General features: G+C 40.7%; 1 pseudogene; it reads right to left on the bottom strand.

The window, feature by feature from the left end:
* Positions 1 to 2,279: 2,279 nt before the first annotated feature.
* Positions 2,280 to 23,302, bottom strand: LOC114565235 (uncharacterized; annotated as a pseudogene).
* Positions 23,303 to 23,626: the final 324 nt, after the last annotated feature.

Here is a 23,626-nt window from a genome sequence, read left to right as displayed (position 1 = left end):
GGGAGACTTGTACATAGACGGACTGTTCACTAGTTTCAACCAACTACGCTCAACTTTGGACTAGGTAATACAGATTTTTTTCGCTTCTTCCAACTTTGCGACTACTCTCCTCAGTTACCCCAAGCCCCACCCCTCAGCAATATAGACTTAGTACTTCAGACTAAATCTTTGCCTAAGGGCCATGTATCATTTCTTTATAATCTCTTATCACCAATAAATGATTCACCTGCAAATAAGAGCAGAGCCGACTGGGAAACCGAACTCCAGATAAGCATTTCGGATGGTCTATGGAAAAGAGCGTTGGAAGCTGTTAACTCCTCCTCTAGCTGTGCCAGACTCTCTGTTATCCAATTTAAAGTACTCTTTAGACTACACTATAGCAAAGACAAACTCTTCAAACTTTATCCAGATAGGACTACTGAAATGACTCCTGATGAACTTGTGACCACATCTTTGCAGAAAAATTTTATAGCTTTTGCGTCCTTGATTGCGCGCAGAAAAATTCTCCTCTTATGGAAATCCTCGCAGCCACCTTCCTTTAAATCCTGGCTACATATGTTATTCCTACTAAAACTGGAGAAAATCAAATTCGGGTCAAATTCATTTCCTTGTTTCTGTTATGAAGACGAGACGTGTGTGACTCGAACATCTCACATTTACCAACAAAACGTAGAGCGAAAGACCGTGCAAAACATTTCAGACCGTCCTGCCAACATGTATACATTTTTACAATGTACGCTGTAACGATTTTTCACTGTAAAGTCGCTGTTTCAATCCTGTCAGATCTCTGTAGCGGGCGGGTCTGCTGCTCTGTTCTCCCGCGACTGACGCACGCACGCACGCACGCACGCACGCACACACACACACACACACACTCACACAGTAGATGCAGGAAAAACCACAGATGAGACGACACAATGACCTAAATTGAGGACAGCTCCACTCGTTATTGTAAGTGCAATGATAAGTTAAAGTCCAATAAGTACTTTATCAAACCGTATGAATATGTCCCAGCCCAGCAGTGTGTGTGTGTCTGTGTGTGTGTGTGTGTGTGTCCCAGGCCAGGAGGAAATTAACTAACAATGTCAAGATCAACAAGCCACTGACGAATATGTTCATATTTGATTAATTCAATAAATTATTATTTTTTGTCTTAAATCCACCAGCCATTTTCATATTATACCAACATTTGCAGCATCCTGAGCCTTTTTGGTAAGGTTCCTAGGAAATCTCAGCCAGAGTAATTAATTGATAGTAATAATTATTATTCGCCCCAAAACAAGTTTCTTTTTTATTTTTAACAAACTAGACAAAAAAAATGTAAACTCTTTGCAACTTTCACTGTCTATGTGAATCCCTATGCAGAATTATAAGTAGTAGGCTACCATGAATAGGACAGGATGGGATCATAGAGACATAGCAAGTCCTGTTTTTCACCTTTATGAGGCAAAACAAAATGGCTGGTAAAAAGTCACTGTGGCAGGTGGATTTAAAAATCCACCTGCCACCTGCCTGTTAAAAAGTGTGTAAGTGGGGTTTAAGAACACATTTCTTCGTAAGATTCTTGCGGGCAAAATTACGCGGCACGTTTCCTTAAAAAATGAGATGGAATATGTAGGATATTTATGCAGGATATTTATGCAATTTTATTTGATGAAATTGCGGGAACTTACAAAAATTGCAAGAACTTGCAAAAATTGCGGGAACTTGCAAAAACTGCGGCTTGATGAAAAAGAGAAAAAAAAAGTGATTCACCCAACACCCTGTTCTCACTAGGCTACTACCTTAATATAAATAGTCATTTCTTATTATTTCCTATGATAAGCAAGCATACTACATCACAGAAAATGCTGGGAATATTTAAGTTTTATTTCAGACCTTAATAAACACATGGCTCAAACTTACAAAACATTGATAAGTCAAACAAGATCTGTAGCTTTACAAAAGGAATATGCTACAACTTCCTAAAAAATGAATAATAAAATATAAAAAAATAAAATGTGTGCTTCCTGTTTTACAGAGGTAGATATACAAAACAGACATCTTCTGTTAAAATAAGTGCTTCCAATGCACAAAGTGCAATCTCTTACTGTAACGTAAATTTACATACTACTAATATACTTACAACTGTAAGGTTTTTGAAACTAGTATGATTTAACCCACTGGTAACAAAAAAGTGCAATCGTACAACTTTAAAGTTGTATTAACTCCTGAATGAAACTACAACAGTCCACTGTGAAAATGAAAACTATAACTGCATAGCCTCTAACACTGGCCAATCATTCGCCATCCTCATCCTCCATCCCCTCTCCCTCAACGTCCATCTCCTCCCCCTCCATCTCCTCCCCCTCCTCCCTCTCAAATGCTCCACTGCGGACTCGTTGGTTGTGGTAAAGGAAGACCAAAGCTTTGAGGTTTTGGTTGGTAGTTGATCTTCTTCGGTTAGACAACACCAGTTTTTAAATGCTGTTGCTGCGTTCAGCATCAGCTGAGTTTGAGACAGCATCTTTGTACCGTTTGGCCAAGGAACTCAGCACAGGAAGTCTCTCCTGTAGGCCATCCCAAAACACATCCAAATCCACCACGCCAGATGGTGCAGCTCTGAATGCTGCTGGACCAAGAGTCTTGAAGTAAGAATCAAATTCATCACTCTGCACTTCAGTGAAACCTGGAATGGCCTTGTAGCTTGCTACGGAGTCATCTAGGAATGCAATGTGGCGAGGGTCAAACACCCTGACCTCCTGGAGAAACTCAATGGCCGGCTGCCCATGTGACATGTACTTGGTGAGCTTTCTTCAGCGTTTTCATATGCCTGACCAACTATGCAGAGGATCTGTGTTTTCGTGGTGTGTGGTAAGTCAAACCCTTCAAAGTATTCGGCACGCGCCTCATACTGCAGCTCTTTGTTGGCAGCAAAGACCAGCTGCAGATCCTCCAGATAAGTGAAGATCTTTGTGGTCACAGGATGTCTGCTCTGGAAGATATCAAGAAGACTTATGAAGCTTTTGCACTTGTCAGCCATGATGTTGATCTGGACATTCAGGGACTGAGCTAGGTCTGGGTCTTGAAGCATCTCGTGGAGTCTCTCCACAGACTGTGGAACACTTCTGCTACACACCTGCAAGAAACACAAATCGAAAGGAAGGAATTAGGTCAAACATACAATATTTATGTTTGATCTTACTGAACTATTCATGTTTGTATGTGCAAAGGGGGTTAACTGATGAAGAAAAGGAAGTGTTAATTGTATTGCGGAATTATGTGAAGGAAGTTTTTACCTCAATTTCCATCTCTATAAACTCCTTGTACAGTCCAAAGTGCTGTGTGTGGTACTGCACTGCAGAGAACCAGGAGTTCCAGCGTGTCGCACAGGGGTTTGGAGGCATTACCACCTTTTTTCTTGCCAGCTTGTTTGTCACGAAGCAGAGGTATTTTCTCTTGCGTGATCCAGCATTGAAGAACATCTGGGAGAAACTCAGCATGAAGCTGTTCAACTGAACAAAAGGTTTGCGGAATGCTGTATTCTTGTAGGCACCTTCCACAGATACAGTGGAATGATTGCACTGCTCAAGGAAAACAGTATCTGCGAGGTAGGCCAAGATCCTCCCAGAATGATCCTTCTCAAGTGGTGCAAGGAGGATATTCAGGAAACATCTCCCCTCGACATCTGGAGTCTCATCGAATATCACAGCAAGAGGTTTTCTTGCAAGAAGTGTCTTCAGCTCCTCTTTTTCCCTCTCATATACTGCTCCCAAGTACATCTCTTGAAGCTGGTGAAACCCTGGAATGGTGCCGCCATTGATGACTTTCTCATTCAGAAATTTCCTCAGTGCAGGGTGGTCACTCTTAGACAGTGGGATGTTGATGGCAGTGCAGGTGGCAACCCAGGTTTCACAAATCTACATACAGAAAAATACTTTTGTATCATTGGGCTGTATTATGTGTACACACACACACACACACACACACACACACACACAAAGTCCAGTGTAACCTACAGAAGACTGCAGTATAAAACTGAATAATTTACAGTAAGCTTTTCACAGAACAGTAGTTTCTGCAAATAAAACATAGGCTAATTCTTTCATGGCAAAATCAATCATCTTACATGGGAAATTACATGTTACATATTAAACTGCCTTGCGCGGTCTTTTGCGCTTATTTTTGTTGGCAAATGAGACTGATTTGCGGGCTTCATCATGGCTTCTTCGCGGGGTTTGCAGCTTTTCGATGACTTTCACGTCGCGTAATTACGTCACTTCATAACGTTCCAATGGCAACAGGGGAAAATGGCTGCTCTTGTGTGAAGTAAATGCAACATTTTTCAACAAAGATATATGTGACTTTTATGCAACGAAAATGAGGGGATTAAGAAATCATGCAAGCCCAGCATATTTTGCGCGGAAATCGGCAATTTATGCAGCGAAAGTGCGGCGAATTTGAAAAAATGCAGCCCCCGCATGAATATGCGGACTTTGGCTGATTATGCATTGAATTATGCGATCGCATAATCGCGTTTTTCTGGAGGGACTGAAGAATGGTTGGTGAATGAGGCCCACTGTTTGTGTACCCAGAGTTTACTAAAAAGAGAGGTTTTGAACAACTCACCGTAGCTCTTGTTGTTTCCGACCGCAGCCATTTTCAGTCAAAAACAATCGATTTCCGAATGCAACATACTGTAACAGGGAGGAGAGTAAAGATGGAAAGCTCCTAAAGCTTAGTTCCATATAAATGCCGGGATTATTTCTTGTTTTGTCGTTATTGAAAAACAGTATTGACCTTGTAGTTGAAAAAGGAGCCTCTTATGGAGTCCGTTCATTCGCGTTCGACTATCGACTCGTTTTGACTGCCAAGGTGGTAGCGGCCGGAAACAACAAGAGCTACAGTGAGTTGTTCAAAAGCTTTCTTTTTAGTAAACTCTGGGTACACCAACAATGTTGTCAATGCTTTTGTTAAGGTGTAGAGACCCTGGTGATACTTCGAGCAAAGTTTAATGTTGTGTCGAGCCTTTTTAGTGTTTTAAAAATAGCTATTTTGAGGCTAACATAAAAGTGCCCCCATCACTCCCATTCAAAAGGCCATTTTGACCAAAAAACAAAAATACGGTAAATCTTAAAAGTGGTGATTCTGTCCTAAATATGCTTTTAAACAAAAGTTTGACTTGGGTACATTCACAAAAAGACCCTAGGTTGCATTTGGGCGAGAGTTACGCTTTAAAGTTACTTTCTAAATTATTAGTGCTTTGCTTAGACCCTATACTGCCGACCATCATATCTCCAGATCAGACAGGGTTTATAAGAAATAGGTATTCCTTCTACAACCTAAGCCGTCTTTATAATATAATCTATAGCCAACCCTCATTTAGTACCCCTGAAGCCTTTTACACAATGCAAAAATTTGGCCTTAGACATAAATTTATCACTATTATACTCTGCCCCAAAGGCCTCAGTCAGGACTAATAACGACTTTTCTGAATGTTTCTGCTTACACCGCTCCACTCAACAAGGATGTGTTACCGGCCTCAGACCTAGGGGAATCTAGGAAGTTACAAAGCCACAGGCTGGATAGCACTGTGGGTTGGAAAGAAGTGGAGATACAGAAATTATTTTTTCTATCTTTTTCAAGTGCTGGATGTTTATTTCTGAGCCAAATATCTCTCTTTTTTGTTGTTGTTTTAGTGTCTTTTCAAAAAGTACTTCAATAACAGTGCCAGCAGATAGGCACTGGACAATTAACAACACATACAATTATAAAATACACCATAATTATATAAATATCTCAATAATACTACGAGATCCTAACACGTAACTTTAGCCATTACATGGACTATATAATATAGAAATGGTCTATAAATACACTGAATACAATAAACAAACCAATATGTAAAGCACTGGTATATATCAGATAAAATACAAAACTCATTAATAACATATTGTGAAATAGATACCATTCTTACTCTATAATATATCAAATATACATCAACAAATGACACTATAGATCATATTACATCTTGAAACAATTGCTATAGTACATTCAAGTATGTAGACATAAGCTACAGGGCTATCTTGCTATTTGTTAGATTTTTCCTTTAAAGTGAACACATACAACAGATCAGAGGCTACGTTGGATTACTTCTATGAAATACATTACAATACAAACAACCTTTTCCTAGATCAAATACCAAGAATACTATATTAAGATTTAGCAAACATAGTAAGTTGAGTATAAAAAATATGAAAAGAAAAAATATCAGGGTGAAAAAGAATAAATAGGCTTAAATTCATTAAAATAGCAGCTCAGTTTGATGTTGTCACTTGGTTTGGTTGAGGATACTGATGGCATTTGGAATAAAGGGTTTTCTAAATACACTTTTTGCCAGAGGCACTCTGAAGCGCCTCCCAGACTTCAGGAGCTCAAACTGGCTGGAAAGAGGGTGTGTACTACCTGCATGGATTTTCCTAGCTTTCATCCTCATTCTGTCAGTTTTTTGGGGGTTTTCCCACTACTTTGCTAGCCATTGACACTATCCTATTAAGCTTGTTCTTAAGTTTGCAGCTTAAATGGCAAAACCAAGCAGAGATGTGAAAGGTTAAAACACTTTCAATGTGTGTGGTGGATACTAGCTCAGTAATCTGAGCACTGACGCCCAGACAGCTCAGTCTTCTAAGGAGACTGAGTCGTTGTGAGCATTTCTTAAAATTATAGTCTGTGTTATCTGAAAAACTCAGATGGTTGTCAAGAACCGTACCTAGGTACTTAAAAGTTCCCACAGTTTCAACTGCTAGGCCATTTAGTAAAACTGGCTCTGTTGTTATATCTTGTTTTTTTGCAAAAGAGTAACTAGTTTGTCTTTGCCACATTGATCTCTAGCTTGCTATCGTTGCACCATACTTTCAAGGGAAGAGGTTAACTAAGGCCATGTCATCAGTGTATTTTATCAATTTAAAGGTGATATTATTTACAGAAAACTAATTTGTGAATAGAGAGAAAAGCAAAGGGGAAAGAACGCTGCCTTGTGGGAAGCCTGTACTGATGGTATGCACTCCTGACAAAATGCCATTTACACATACCCTCCGAGGGCGACAGGAGAGAAAGTCTCTGATCCAGAGAATCAGACCCTTACTCTGGATTCAGAACGGCTGTGGACTGGCTCCGCTGCGTGTCTGCTGCGTGCTCCTCCGTCCGTCAATACCCACTAGGTCCGAATTTGTTGCGGCACAGCTGTGGCCATGACAGCTGTAGTCACGAGGACCTACAAGTTCTCGCAAATTCATGTAGAATAGAACCAAAAAACCAACAACAGTTTGTTTCCAACCAGAGGAGTAGAGGGGAAACAACTCTGTGCTGTGTTTTCAAGGTGTAGTGCAGGGAAATATGATCTGCCGTGAGCATGGTGTATTTTATTTTGAAAATTAACCTGATGTTTTATTTGCTTCTACGCTCGACTTCCTGTCCCTCACTATCTGCCGTGTGCTGAATTGCTGCGGAGCTCTCCGGCGTCCGGCAAAAATAGAAGCTCTGCGTATCTGCTCCGGAGGGCTGCGGATCGCTGGAGCTGGGACGCACTCGGAACACAGCCGTTTTGCAGTCAGTGGAAATACACACATTGACTTTAATGTAAACTTAATGACTCCGCCGCCGTTCTGGAGCCTTTCCGCAGCTGGTGGAAATTGGGGGTTATCTATGTTAATATTGGCTAGTCTTTGCAGGAGAATGTTTAGCTTCATATAATTGTTAGCTGCACTAAAGTCTACGAATAGGACTCTAGCATGCCCTTTAGGGAGTGCAAGCTGTTTTGAAATAGAGTCTAGGAGGACCAGCACAGCGTCATCAGTCCCTCTGTCACTTCTATAAGCGAACTGCAGCGGATCTAACACGCTGGTCACTTGAGACGTCAGGAGATCTACCAGAACTCTCTCCATTGTTTTACACAATATGGAGGTGATGGCTATGGGTCGGAAATCTTCAGGCTTACTTGCACCAGGCTTCTTAGGTATGGGCCTTATTAAAGAAAATGTCCAAGACATGGGTACACCAGCAACTAGGAGGAAGTTAAAAAGCCTTGAAAAAACACCTTTTAATTGTGGGGCAAAATCTTTAAGTAAGCGGGCTTTCAGGCCATCTGGGCCAGTGGCCTTATTCGGCTTTAGTTTGGTGAGGCTTTTGGCAACAGCATCTTCTGTGATAAATATTGGTGAACCTATAGGGAGGATTTTACAGATGTCATCACACTCACCCTTATCATCCACAGCATCGAACCTGCAGAAGAACATTAATTTCATCTACAAGACTTTGACAGCAAGCTACAAGACTGTCACCTTTTTTGCAACTTTTTCCCATTAAAGTGTTTAAACCCTCCCAGCCTGTTTTATGTTACCGCTAAAAAATGTACTCTATCTTGTTTTTATATAAAAATTTTGCCTTGAGGATACCCTCCTGTTTTTACCTCTTATGAGTTTATCCTAATGTCAGCAATTGATTTTTAATTTAATTTTAGTTTCCTTTTTTCCTGCACTAATTCCATATTGCCTGAGCAAAAGGAACATTTTCTGGCAGGATTCAAAGAATGTGTCCCAATTTGTTTTGTCAAAGCAGTCCCTGAGTTGATCTTTGTTTATTTCAGACCACATCTGTATCTGCTTGATGGCTGGTTTCATCCTTTTGAGCAGAGTTTTATATTTAGGCAGGAGGTGAATTACATTATGGTCGGATTTTCCGAGGGGTGGTCTGCACACTGCTTTATATGCCTCAGGAATATTTCCGTAGCAGCGGTCAAGGGTCTGATTTAACAGAGTAGGACAGTCAACATATTGATGAACAGTGGGCAGATGTATAGACAAGTTACATGAGTTAAAGTCCCTGAGGACAAAGACGGGCTGGGCGAGTGCATCATTATAGCTCTCGGTTATTTTTTCCCCTGCTGCTTCGTCATTTGGTCCGGGCACATACACAAGAATAATAATAGTAATTCGACCGAACTCTCACGGAAGGTAGAATGGTCTGAAAGATACAATCAATATTTCATAGTCCTGTGTGCACACCTGCTCCTGAACGCAATACTGTGCAGCCCAACAATTGTCGACAAATAAACACAACCCCCCTCCGATGGATTTACATGAGCTACGCTCATTTCTGTCTGCTCTTATGGTGGTATACCCAGACAGAGTTGGAGTTTCATGATAGTCTTTGAGCCATGATTCCTACAAACACACAAGGTTGCTCTGTCTGAATTCACAGTCATATTCAGCTCTTAACGCCAGTTCATCGAGTTTGTTGCTTACCGATTGAATGTTGGTCAGTGATGACAGGCAGTGGGAATCTGTTGCCGCTGTAGGAATATTTTGTGGAAAATAGAACCGGAGTCCTATTCCATTATTCCTAGCTGCGGTATTCAGGCGACCGCAGGGCCGGTTCTAGCCCTTTGGTTGCCCTAGGCGAGATTGAGTTTTGCCCCCCCTACTATTCTTGCATTGCCAGATCTCCACAGCGCTGTGTCAGCGATACAGTAGCAATGTATGTTCATTTGAGTTTCTAGCTTCCATGTAAGTTAGACGGCACCAACATTTGGTCTAATCATAACTGGTCTGGCAACCCAGAGGCCAGTGTTTTGTTTCCAGATTTGTGTGCATGGTGACTTATACTTGGGTGGGTCTGGGGGTCCACCCCCTGAAAATTTTGAGCATTAAATACTTAATTTCCTGCATTCTGGTGAATTTTTATGCTCTAATTTTTGTTTACCTTTTTCTGAAACAATTTATACTGGAAATATCTTTATCTAAAAGGAAACATAGATTACAATCCAAATATAAAAACATAATGGAATATTTTGCAGTAAGGCTCTCAGGCATTCTGTATTGCTTTTAACTATTTATTCTCCTGCCCGCAGCAGAGCGCGTCCATAGTCCTGGATCCTCTGGCAAAAACTGGTCTGCACTGCTCTGCCTACTTTCCAGTTCCTCATCTCTCATTTCCACACTGTGCTCAGAGCTCCCTGCTGTCTTCACTCCCATCATCCTCAATCATATATTCTCCATCATCTTTCTCTATTAAGGATACATCTGATATTAACCTCTTATCCTAATTGTAACCTAATATAATAAAACACACTAACATGTTAGTGTTACTAAACACCTTTCAGTCAAAATGGCTAAACATGGTTTGCTTTAATTTTGATATAAGCTCACCTTGTCTCAAATCCAAAGAGGATGATGAGGGGTCTGTTGCTACTCCACTCCCTGGTGGGACAGTTTCTGAAACTGAGGGCCATGTGTTCCACAATGTTAACATCTGCTTCTACTAAATCTGACATAACTATAATGTTGACATGATATGTATCTACCGATGAGCTACCAAGCTACCTATGACACTGATTAGCCTATTACTGCTAATTATAGACATTATAGCCTATTAATTTAAAATTAAACATGTTTTAAATGAGGCTATTACAATGGTGTGTTGTATGCAAACAGCATTGTTAGTGTTTATGTATTTAGAGACCTTTTTTTATACAAAATGTAGTGGGTCAATCAACCAAGTTATTCAGCCAATACACTAACTTTACATATCATCTGATATGCATTATCAAATGTTATTAGGAAATAAAAATATCCAGGTAAAATAAAATATATTCCAGACTTTTCAAGGGCCCTCTCTCCCCTTGGGCCCTGGTAATCAGTATTGGTTTTACCCCCGGTCCGATGCCCCTGCTGTCTGTGCTGCTGCTCGTCTCTATTTCTCCAGAGAGAGTGAACACTAACACACAGGTCTGCTTCAGAGCTCCGTGTGTTTGAGTCTGACCTGAGACGGGAAACGTCGCGTAATGAAAGGTTGACAAGTAAACGTGTGGCTGAGGGGGCCCCCTAGGATGATCATGTTTAATAAACACGTTTTATTTTGCTTGTCGTTCTAATTCTATTATTAAGGAGAAGTAGACCTAAGGGCGACACAGCGCCTCCAACACATTTGACGCCCTAGGCAATCGCCTTGGTCGCCTATAGCAATCGCCGGCCCTGAGTGCAATGATAAGTTAAAGCCCAATAAGTACTTTATTAAAACGTATGAATGTGAGTCCCAGCCCAGGATAGGAAATTAACTAACAATATAAAGATCAACAATCCACTGACAGATATGTTCATATTTGATTCATTCAATAAATTATTATTTTGTGTCTTAAATCCACCAGCCGTTTTCATATTATACATATTATAACATTATCATCCTGAGCCTTTTTGGTAAGGTTCCTAGAAAATCGCAGCCCAGAGTAATTAATTAATAGTACTAATTATTATTCTCCCCAAAACAAGTTTCCTTTTTATTTATTTTTTTATTTTTAAGAACTATACAAAAAAAGTTGAAACTTTTTTGCAACAACTCATGTGTTATGGTCCACATTCACCAGTGTTTGTTTGTTGTTGTAGTGCACGTCATCTAATCTCTTATATGCAGTGGCGTAACGAGCCAGCACCGGACCCCTATGCAGTATTATCAAGGCTGGCCCCCCTTCTATAGCACGTGATGAGGGCGCAATGTCCATGAGTAGGCTACCATGAATAGGACAGAATAGGATCATAGAGACACAGCAAGTCCTGTTTTTCACCTTTATGAGGCAAAAAAAAAAAGAAGTAAAAAGTCACTGGCTGGTGGTCAAAAAAGTTTACTTCATGCCATGCATCCAACTAAGCCAAAAATAACACTTGTGGCAAGACGTTTAATTTTGCTAAGGTGGAATGCCCCCTCATCAATATAAAATATGGGGACGTCTTTCTAATTACATAGACACTTTGAACCTTCCCTTGGCACTTGATTGTGAGAACGCACAAGGACATTGGTGTAATATGGCCTCTAGGGGCACTGTAACAAAGTAAATGAGCTGATATCTCAGCCATTCTTTATCCAATTGCCATCAAAGTTGCTGTGAGTGCTTGCTCATGCCATGACAACGCCATTCCTGCTAGTGTACTGCTTGGCCCCCTCATTGCTGCTTGCAGCTACACTCACCTAAAGGATTATTAGGAGCACCTGTAAGATTTCTCGTTAATGCAATTATCTAATCAACCAATCATATGGCAGCTGCTTCAATGCATTTAGGGGCGTCGTCCAGGTCTAGACAATCTCCTGAACTCCAAACTGAACGTCAGAATGGGAACAAAAAGTGATCTAAGCAACTTTTAGCGTGGCATGCTTGTTGGTGCCAGACGGGCTGGTTTGAGTATTTCACAATCTGCTCAGTTACTGGGATTCTCACCCACAACCATTTCTAGGGATTACAAAGAATGGTCTGAAAAAGGAAAAACATCCAGTATGCGGCAGTCCTGTGCGCAAAAATGCCTTGTTGATGCTAGAGGTCAGAGGAGAATGGGCCGACTGAGTCCAGCTGATAGAAGATCAACTTTGACTCAAATAACCACTCATTACAACCGAGGTACGCAGCAAAGCATTTGTGAAGCCACAATACAAACAACCTTGAGGCGGATGGGCTACACCAGCAGAAGACCCCACGGTGTACCACTCATCTCCACTAAAAATAGGAAAATGAGGCTACAATTTGCACGAGCACACCAAAATTGCACAGTTGAAGACTGTAAAAATGTTGCCTGGTCTGATGAGTCTCGATTCGATTCGAGTCAGAATTTGGCGTAAACAGAATGAGAACATGGATCAGTCATGCCTTGTTACAACTGTGCAGGCTGGTGGCGGTGATGTAATGGTCTGGGGGATGTTTTCTTGGCACACTTTAGGCACCTTAGTACCAATTGGGCATCGTTTAAATGCCACAGCCTACCTGAGCATTGTTTCTGACCATGTCCATCCCTTTATGACCACCATGTACCCATCCTCTGATGGCTACTTCCAGCAGGATAATGCACCATTTCACAAAGCTTGAATAATTTCAAATTGGTTTCTTGAACATGACAATGAGTTCACTGTACTAAAATGGTCCCCACAGTCACCAGATCTCAACCCAATAGAACATCTTTGGGATGTGGTCGAACGGGAGCTGCCCTGGATGTGCATCCCACAAATCTCCATCAACTGCAAGATATGGGCCAACATTTATAAAGAATGCTTCCAGCACCTTGTGGAATCAATGCCACGAAGAATTAAGGCAGTTCTGAAGGCAAAAGGGGGTCAAACACGGTATTAGTAGGGTGTTCCTAATAATCCTTTAGGTGAGTGTATATCTATTTTCATTAAACAAACAAAAAGAATCTCTCTCCGTTGATCCCGTTCATTTGTTTGCTGCTTCAATGGCTGTAGCACGCTGGGTTTGCATTTTTACAGGTATATCTGGCTGTCAAAATGGGCAGTTAACACACAGGCCAAAACACAAACAGACATTCCGCACGGAACGAAAATTCCAAAGGAGAAAATACTGGCTTTAGCATTGTTGTCAGAATGGATAGTATTTCAACTTTGTATGTTTCTTTAATATCTGATGACATATTGTTGTCATTTTTGGATTTAATACAGTGTAAATATTACATATTGCACCTTTGAGATTCGCCTAGAATGTCTAGGCTTAAAAACCAGTGACTATCTCATCAGAACGGAAATTTTAAACATATCATCAGGACTGATTTCACTTTAGAAGTGTTTCGTGAGGGACAGTTGACGTGATGAGAGTCAGGAGATTGTATTTGATTGCACAGCAAGTTTAATATTCATAGAGAGAAGAGTGGCAATACTCTACTACTAATACTTACTTACCTGTTCAACAGGCATAAATTAGATTAGAAAGCAATATTTCAATCAGCTCTGTCTGTGTCTGTATGCAGTCTCTCATTGCCGCGTCTCACACAATCAGAGCATGCTGCTTTGCAATATAGCGAATATTTTCAAACAAGCCAAACATGAAAGCTGTTGGCTTGTAGTCAAAGGGTTTATCTTAGTTTATCACAAATCTTGATATTTGGACAAGTTCTTGTAAACTTAGCTTCTGGCGTAAACAAACCATCATCAGCTGAAAATCCACATAGCTACTTAATATGTACTTGAATGACATCATCGTCATGTTTACATTATTCATTCTTTGTAAACTTCACTCTGTATTTTAATATCAGAAATTATAAGATTTATTTTATTGACAATAGTTTAGGGAAATATCCAGCCCATGGGCACTGAACTCTGTGTCCCTCTGAGCACTATAGGTGAATAGCCCTGCTAGGCTCTCTGCATATTCAGTGAAAAGAGCTGTTAGCCCTCCCGCCGCCAACTCAACAATAGGCATACTTTTTCTAGATTTCAAAGTAGTTGTATAAAAACAATGTAGCAGATGTTTGTGCTTATTACACACTTACCTTATTTTCCACCAGGCACGTCTGTGTTGCGTTTCGGCTGCACCGCAGTTTTGTTCCATCCCCCACCACATGCCATACAACACCGGGAGCGTCAGCATCTTGCCTGCCTGACTAGGTACTTAAAGTTCTTTAAATAACAATTTGCGTGTTGTTTAGCTAGTGTCTACTTTCCACTTCAAGCACTCCTGCAATTAAACTCCATGCCTTCTCTTTTCTGGCGAGGTTCTTATAAAAACGATCTGTGGTGTCTTATGTTTTTCCACCTCCAAGATGAATCTCTTGTTGCCCATGGTGTTGTAGAGGAGACGTATATGATAATGGGGCGGGGGGGGCTCTTTTGGTAAATTGACTGGATGCTCTCGCTGTTTCACTTCCGTCCCGGGTATTTGAACGCCCTGCGGCTCACGTTAAAATAGACCTGCCGCGTATCTGTAGTGAAGCAGAGCGGAGAGCCGCTTTACACACACTTCTGGGACGCGCCACAACGTGGTACAGTGCCCGTTCAAAATGTGCCTGTTTGGAACGGGCCGATTGCTTGGCCTGTTGTATTGCTGTGTTTAGCATTCTCCAGAACCATTGTACAAGGGCTGCACGATATGAGGAAAATATGCCGTATGGAATAACGTTGTTGAATATCACAATAACGATATTACTTGCGATATATAATCAGATATTAAAGTGTACTCAGTTCTGACTTTCTATTGCTTTTAGTATTCTTCTAAAATACAACAAATTGCTCGTTGAATTTAAAACAAATAAAAGGAAATAATTTCTAGCATTCTTTTATTGAAGAAGGAAGGAAGACATTGTACTACTACATTTACCTGACAGAGAACGTGGCAGATTCAGAATTTAATAACAAAATATCACAATTAAAATGTGGAATAATCAGACAGTTGCCTCATAGACTCGTGGTAGTGTGTTACCCATCTGGCCCGTTATGAGAGCAAATCAGCACATCTGCGTTAATCAACCACCAGAAACGGACCGAGTACAGAGACATTCAGCTGGGCTCCGGACTGTGTGTGTGTGTGTGTGTGTGTATGTGTATATATATATATATATATATAGATAGATAGATAGATAGATAGATAGATAGATAGATATCTATATAGTTATATATAGATATCTATATAGATATATAGATATATATATAGATAAAAACTCTATTTGCATTGCCTTCCTTTTTTTTCTCTCTCTCTCTCTCTATATATATATATATATATATATATATATATATATATATATATATATATATATATATATATATATATATATATATATAGAGAGAGAGAGAGAGAAAAAAGTGGAAGGCAATGCAAATAGAGTTTTTGTTTTGCTGGTTCCCCTAAGATAGCATTAACTGCACTTGAGTGAGGATCTAGAGAGACAACCAAACCAAGATGCGTCAACGAAAGATGTAGTACGTACCCTCTATAAACCATCATAAGGGCCTTGCCCAGTCAGTGTCTGCCAATAATGGCCATCTTCTGCTGATCCACATCTTCATGGATATTGATGGTTAATGGCATCTCCTCCTTCTGGCCAAGGAGATACCTCCTGAAATCTTCAATAGCCCTATGTGGGTCAGCAACACTCTTCCAAGCGGAAAATATACATTGTGAAAGCATTATGCATGGACCAATCATCTGAAGAGCAATGCAACTAGTAAAATTGTCATTACTGTAATCAGGTTTTAACACCAAATCAATTGTCCTGCTCATTGTGCAATGCTACATGACTAGATTAAACAGGTTTCACATTATATATATTAAAAATTATAATTTGTTTTAGTTTTTATGTAATGCCAGCTATATTCACTTTCCTAAAAAAATAATACAAGAAAGCCATGTCTTGCAATATGTGAAATTGCATCCATTTTCAGACACGGAGATTTGCAGAATGAGTATGATAATAAAATAACACTATGTGATCTTGGTTTATTGCCATGCTGTTTTTAATTGTTGTAGGCTGTTAGTCCTGGAAACCGTCAAGATGAAGAATTTTTATATTTTGATCACAGAAGAACAGATGTGAAAGTGGATGTTATTAATATTATCCTACAGTGACAAATATAAAACCAGAAGCTGCATTAGTAGCTGCGTCAGGAGCAATTGTGTGTGATGGCCCAGCCACACTCTCCTGGCTCCCTTGATGTTCTCATCCGTATTGGCTTTCATCTAAGCCTCCAGGTGCACTATCACTTGTGACACAAAAAACATGTTTATACATGGTACTATACTAGGTTTTTCATCCTTCAAAGTTGGCTAAAAAAGGTTGGTACTATAATTGTTAAAAGACCTGACAAACAAAGAAAAAGACAAAATTGGCTTTATTTACCTCTCCCCAAATGTGCTGGCATGTATCTCCAGGATTTCTGAAGGGATGGCCATATTGCAAACATCTTGTCTGTGAGGAAAGGAAAAACTATTTAAACAGTAATACCAGAAATTGCTAATCATATGCATCAAACACTAAGGCCTCTAAAATACTTTTGAGGGTATGACATTTTTCAGTCTTACAACACAACAATTGAGCTTAAAGATACAGATGATGTAATTAAAACATAAATAAAAGCATTACCATCGCAACATTGTCATCAGTCGAGGCCTCCAGCAGAACCACATCATTTCTGCCAACTTTAATAACAAAAACATTTCAATTAATTGTGACAACAAATGTTAAGATGTAGAAACAAATGTTAAAACATTTAAATAATAATATAACAGTTTTACCAGAACCTGAAGTTTAGGAAACTCCTTTTCAAATATCAAACAAATCTAGATCAAATCATACTAATAGTTAAGAGCAATATACAAATGAAATGCCTTACAATTAAAAGATTAAAAATTAAGATTGTTTTCACCTGATTGTGGTCAGCTTCCTCTGGGACTGACGCATTTCTTTTTTCCAAGCAAGCCTGCATTAATTTCAACTCAGAATTGGCCTTTGGAGTTTTCCCTGTTGGCCTTGGGAGAGCGAACACTGTTGAGAGAGAGAGAGAGAGACAAAAGGGACAGAAAGAAAAAGTGGAAGGCAATGCAAATAAAGAGTTTTTGTTCAACTATTTTATGTAAAAACTTCCAATGGCTGGTTCCACTAGAAGATAGCATTAACTGCACTTGAGTGAGGATCTAGAAAGACAACCAAATCAAGATGAATCAACAAAATATGTAGTACTCTATAAACCATCGTAAGGGCCTTGCCCAGTCAGTGTCTGCCAATAATGCCCATCTTTAATGGCTTTTGGAGGTTGCAAAAATCGTTTTTGCCCTCTTTTGGATTTCGGTCTACCTCTTCCAAAATGGCCAGGAAAAAGTAAGTAATTAGGAATTAAATAAAAGAAGGTATAAGATAGTGAGTTTGAGTAGCATCAGCATATAAAGAATGGGATAATGTTCAGATTCTACAACTTCAGACTCATTTACCGTGACATCTACTTGTTATGACTGCGGTTCCAACCCAGAACACAGAGATAAGAGACAGAGAGTGTCTAGTACTGGAGATTTAAAGAGATTTTATTAGAAGAAATTCCTGGAGCTACCAGTCAGGTACACGCAGGATTACTAGAGAAAGCCCTATATCTTCCTTCCCCAATGCCCCCCGTGAAGGACAATTTATGAATGAATAGGCATAAAGACAATATTTAATATAAATAAAATATTATATATATATATTAGGGCTGTCAAAATTAACGCGTTAATTTTTGCGTTCATTTTTTAATATTTAACTAGTTAAAAAAAATTAACGAAATTAACGCAGCTGTGTTTGTTTACTTCATGTGGCGGCTGAGAAACGTAATACGTCTCCATAACACCAGGCGGCGCTACTCTGTATTGTTGCCCAAGTAATGAAAACCGGCAGCTGATTGGACGAACGCGTCACATGGGTTTGTTTTCTCCGGATATTGAGAGCCAGACTGTCATGGCGGCCGTTCAGAATACGATCTCATATTGTACTAAGATAGTTCACTGAAACATGTTTCTGAAAACATTTTAAGCGAATCTGTCTTCATTTCAGCTCAAGAAAGGTCAGTTTAGAAGATTTTGAGATACTAGTCACCTCACTCCGCTCGCCATTTCCGGGTGAGTCCCGACTGCCCTGCCGCCGACTGAACATAGGCTCGTTGGAGATGAACTGCGCCTCGCCTGTAAAGTAGACGAGAGCAGGCGACAGCAGCCGGGGACGGTGACAAAAATCTGCTCTCAAGTCAGACAGTTTCTAGCCGTTTCCAGCAGCCTTCAGCAGGACTAAATAAGCCAAATTGTTGCTGCTGTTGTTCTGAAAGATATTAAACATTCTGAACTTAGCAGAACCTTTCCTTGTTTGTTTTTTTCTTCATATTTGCAAATTTAAATGATTTAGCATTTAAATATCCATTATTATAAGCTTCAGTCTCAATTTAAAAAAGCGATTAATCGCGATTAATTACAGCAAAACTGGTGAACTGCCTGAGGTTAAAAAAAAAAAGTAAGGTTAGCCAAAACTGAAAAATAATGTACATTTCAGAATTTTACAAAAATGCCTTTTTCAGGGAACAAGAAATGGGTTAACAATGTAAAGCTGTTCTGCAGCAATGGAGGTTGATCAAGCTTTGAAAGTTGGTGCTAGCAATTCCCACAGGTGTTCCAACTTGTCTGGATTACTTACAAACCTCTCTATTTGTATAAAAGTACTGTTGGAACACACTGTGGTACCATACCCTCGTGAGCATTATTTGAACAGTATTGTACTGCAGAAAGTAGTGTGTTGCCATAAAAATGGCGGGAAAAAGGCAATTAACAATGGAAGAGAGACAGACTTAAGAATGTTGGTCTTTCCTACAGAGAAATTGCGAAGAAAGTCAAGGTGTACAGTATTCTTCACCATCAAAAGGCACTTAGAAACTGGGGGAAACTCTGACAGGAAGAGGTCTGGCAGACCCAAAGCCACAAGAGAATCAGAAGACAAGTTTCTGAGAGTCAACAGCTTGCGTGATAGGCGGCTCAGGTTTGATAGGTCGAGTTGCAGCCGTTGAGTAGGCGAAAGGATGGTTTCTCAGTGTGTGACATCAACTGTCAAACATGGAGGAGGAAGCATGACAGTCTGGGGCTGTTTTGCTGGATCCAGGGTCGGTGATTTGTACAGATGAAAGGCACCCTGAACCAAAACGGCCACCACAGCATTTTGCAGCGCCATGCAGTACCCTCTGGTATGCGCCTAGTTGGTCAGGGGTTCATCCTACAGCAAGATAATGACCCAAAACATAAGTCCAAGGTATGCCAGAACTACCTTAGCAAAAAAGAATAAGATGGTAAGCTTAAAAACATGGAGTGGCCAGCACAGTCACCAGACTTAAACCCCATTGAGCTGGTTTGGGATAAACTGGACAGAAAAGTGAAAGCAAAGCAACCTACAAGTGCCACACATTTATGGGAACTTCTGCAACAGAGTCGGGAAGAACTTTCTGAAGAATATTTGATTTCCATTGTAGAAAGAATGCCACAAGTGTGTTCAGCTGTGTCTGTGATTTCTTTAACTTAAATTGTTCATTTGTTCTATTCTTTCATTTCAGAGTACAATAAGACATCAAACTGCATGAATTTCAATAAAAACCTGGAAAAATTGGGGTGTTCTAAAACTTTTGACCGGTAGCGTATATCAATTTTTTAACATCTACATTAAACATACAGAGCAGAGAAACACAAATTGAACAAGAACAAAAACCCTCTCCCACCCCCTACCCTCTGCGGTCTCAAGGAAACTAGAACAAATAAACAAACTCACAGCTTGTCTAATCGCTCTCCTCTATTTCTTGTGGCGCTGAGGTCATTAGGTCTGATATTTGTGCTGCTGCGTTTTTCCATAGATTGATAGTCAATGATTTGGCTTTGATAATCCTTGCTGTATAGAGCTCAAGCATAACAATGTCTAGAAAATACGCCAACCACTGTTTTATACAAAGCGAGTGAGGGGGGAGCCAGCGTTGAGCCAGGTTGCAGTTGAGCCGGCTCGTCTCCCAAGCAGGTCTAATTTAGAGTCGTCATTTTAAGTAACAAAACAATCGGTATTTCTGTTTTCTATTACATGGAGTAATGTGTGTATATTGTCTGCAGCTTGACGCTTTGGTATGAACCCTGATTGGTCAGGGTGGACTAGCTTCTCGATGAAGCGTTCTAGGCGTAGTGCCAAGACTTTGGAATAAAGCTTAATATCAGTTCCAATGAGGCTGATGGGCCTGTAGTTTGCGCACTCCGTAGGATCTTTGCCCTTCTTTTTTGCACCCCTCTGTGTGTCTGTGTGTCTTTGTGTCTGTGTGTCTTTATGTGGTCAAGTCTGATTGTAGGTGTCTGTGTGTGGAAATGTTGTCTTTCTGCACCTGCTATTTCCACACAAAGTTACCAAATTGTTACATTTCAGGCACTTTCACTTGTTTTGATTGATACAACATTTTTTTTTCTATTTTTTACCTTTTTAACCTTTAAACACTGTGTCTTGCTACCCCCCTTAATTTACTGTTTTCGGTCAAATTTGACTGGACCGTTTTAACTGCTCTTATTTTAACAAATACCAATAAAAATGACAAAAAGCATTTTTAATAGAACATTTATTATAAAAAGAACATTATTAGAACATTACCATCTACAATATGTGTGTGTGTGTGTGTGGGGGTGTTTCTGTGTTTGCATGCATGCATGTGTGTGCGAAAATTGGTGGTTCACATGCATAAGTGGCAACATGAAAACATGAACTGACATGAACTGTGTGTGTGTGTGTGTGTGTGTGTGTGTGTGTGTGTGTGTGTGTGTGTGTCTTGTTCACATGCACAAATGGCAAATTGCAGTCATGGTGCAGTGTCCCTTGCAAATGGAAGCTTGGCACCTGTGGCATGTGATGCCACTTTTCACATCCCAGGGGGCACGAGTGTGCACCTCTTACTTTGCTTTGCTTGCACTTGTTGAGGGTGACGGGATGGGGGAGGGGAAGGGCCCTGCATACTCCTCACCAGACTGGCAGATGCTGGTGTATGGGGTAGGTGCTGTCGTCGTTGAATAGAAGGAGTAGCTAAAGCTTTCCCGAGCTCTGCAAGGAAGAGTCTCCTCTTGAAGGATTTCCCACGATTCCAGGTTGCGTTGTATGCAGACACATCCAGAATGTTGTGGAACACAACTACAGGCCAGCGGGCGGTCTTGCGCTTGCAGGTATAGATAGCAGTAAGCGGCAATGAAATAAAATGAGATTAGACAAACAGGTCATCTGTCTTACAAAAAAATGTCAAGAATAAAAGTATAATGAAAATGTATGAAAGATGAAAAGCACTTTACTGTACCTTATCAAGGCAGTCAACACCCCCTTTGTGTCTGTTGTAGTCCAGGATGATGTGGCTTCAAGTGCTCCTCTGTGCTGATGGCAGCATCTCTGTTTAGTGTGCTCATCAAGATGACATTTTTGTCCTTCTTCGGAACATATGACACAACAGTGTGTGTGTCAGTGAAGGCAAACCTGGACGACAGGGTCTCTCTTCCTTTGGCTTCACCAGTGCAGCAGGAAGTTCAGGCTTGTTCTTTCTCACTGTGCCCACCATGGTGAGTCTTCGTTTCAGCAGCTCCTGACCAAGTGCATATGAAGTGAAAAAGTTATGTTTTTCACTGTCCCTTCAGACCGGTTGTCATGCATGCCCTGTTTTTTTTCTGGCCTTCCATCAATAGGTTTCCATTTGCATATTCCAAGCATAGCTACTCCTGGCATCACATGCTGCCCAGATCTTTATTCCATATTTGCCAGGTTTGCTTGGAATGTACTGCCTGAAGGGCCAGCGGCCCCTGAAAGGGACCAGGCGCTCATCAACCGTCACCTCAGGACTTGGATTGTAAATCCGTGGCAGGCGCTGCACCCACTTGTCCCAAACGTTTCTGATGACAGTAAGTTTGTCATTTCGCCGGCGAGCGTGTCATGTATCTTTGTCATCAAATCAAATGACTCTTGAGATGACATTGAACTCATAGTTAAGCTAAGCTCATAGTTGCCCAAAACATGGGCCTCCCAGACTGTGCCTTCCTGAGAGAGGGTGTAGCCTCATTGTTTGACCGGTATACTGCCAGAATCAACAAGCCAACGTAGGCTTGGAAGTCTTCCCAGCTCAAGTTTTCCCACCTGTCCCTAAACACACGCCTCCCCTCCAAGTTTGTCATGTCCAGTATAGTCTGTTCAATAGACTCTGGCAAAAAGAGTCTGAAGCACGAATTGATGTCATCAACATGAGAAATAGCATATCGCGTTGGCCCTGGGGTCATCCTCACAATATTTTCAACTGTTGCTCGGCCTGCTTTCTCCCGGGATAATGAAGACCAAAGTAGACCATTCTTAGACTGGTATGTCACCTCACCTGCTTCTTCCTCTTGGTCCTCTTCCTCATCTGTAGAATTCTGGATCAATGTCTGGATCAATGTCTGGATTGAAGTCTTCTTCTTCTGAGACATCCTCCTCTTGCTCTGGCTCTGTTTCTAGGGCCAGAGCAGAGCCTTCCTGCTGTGCCTCTCTTGCCCACTGAATAATTGCTTGACGGTCCTGGTATCTCAGACACCTGAGAATCAGCGTGCGTGTTGTTGCACCCTTGCCGTAGATTCTGTGTGCCCTGTCAATTTCGATGGTAGTAAGGAGGGGATCCATTTTCGCTGCCCTCTTTCAGTCCAATGATGCATGTTATTTCTTTTCGATCTGTCTTCTAGTTCAGCCAACTTCAACTCAAATTTCCTCTGGTCATCAATGCAGGCTTTCACCGTGTTTCTCATCTGTCTTCTGTCCTTCTGCGCCTCATCTAGTCGCTGAAATAGATCTCTTACTGTAGTTCCCTGCCTCTCCAACTGTTGAAGCGAGGTGTCAATTTCTGCCAACGCTTCCTTCACTGCGATGTTGACCGCTGATTGAAGCCCTCTTTGTTGCTTTTCCAGGACCCTGGTCATAGCCTCCTCCATATGTACACTACCGGTCAAACGTTTTAGAACACCCCAATTTCTTCTGGTTTTTATTGAAATTCATGCAGTTCAATGTCTTATTGTACTCTGAAATGAAAGAATAGAACAAATGAACAATTTAAGTTAAAGAAGGAATCATGGAATCAATTTATAAACCAAAATGTATTCTAAATTTTTGACTCATCAAAGTAGCCCCCTTTGGCAGATATAACAGCTGAACACACTCGTGGCATTCTTTCTACAATGGAAATCAAATATTTTTCAGAAAGTTCTTTCCAACTCTGTTGCAGAAGTTCCCATAAATGTGTGGCACTTGTAGGTTGCTTTGCTTTCACTTTTCTGTCCAGTTCATCCCAAACCAGCTCAATGGGGGTT

Source organism: Perca flavescens, chromosome 12 (genome assembly GCF_004354835.1).
Source record: "Perca flavescens isolate YP-PL-M2 chromosome 12, PFLA_1.0, whole genome shotgun sequence".
NCBI lineage: Eukaryota > Metazoa > Chordata > Actinopteri > Perciformes > Percidae > Perca > Perca flavescens.
This window is presented reverse-complemented; position numbering and strand designations above follow the sequence as displayed.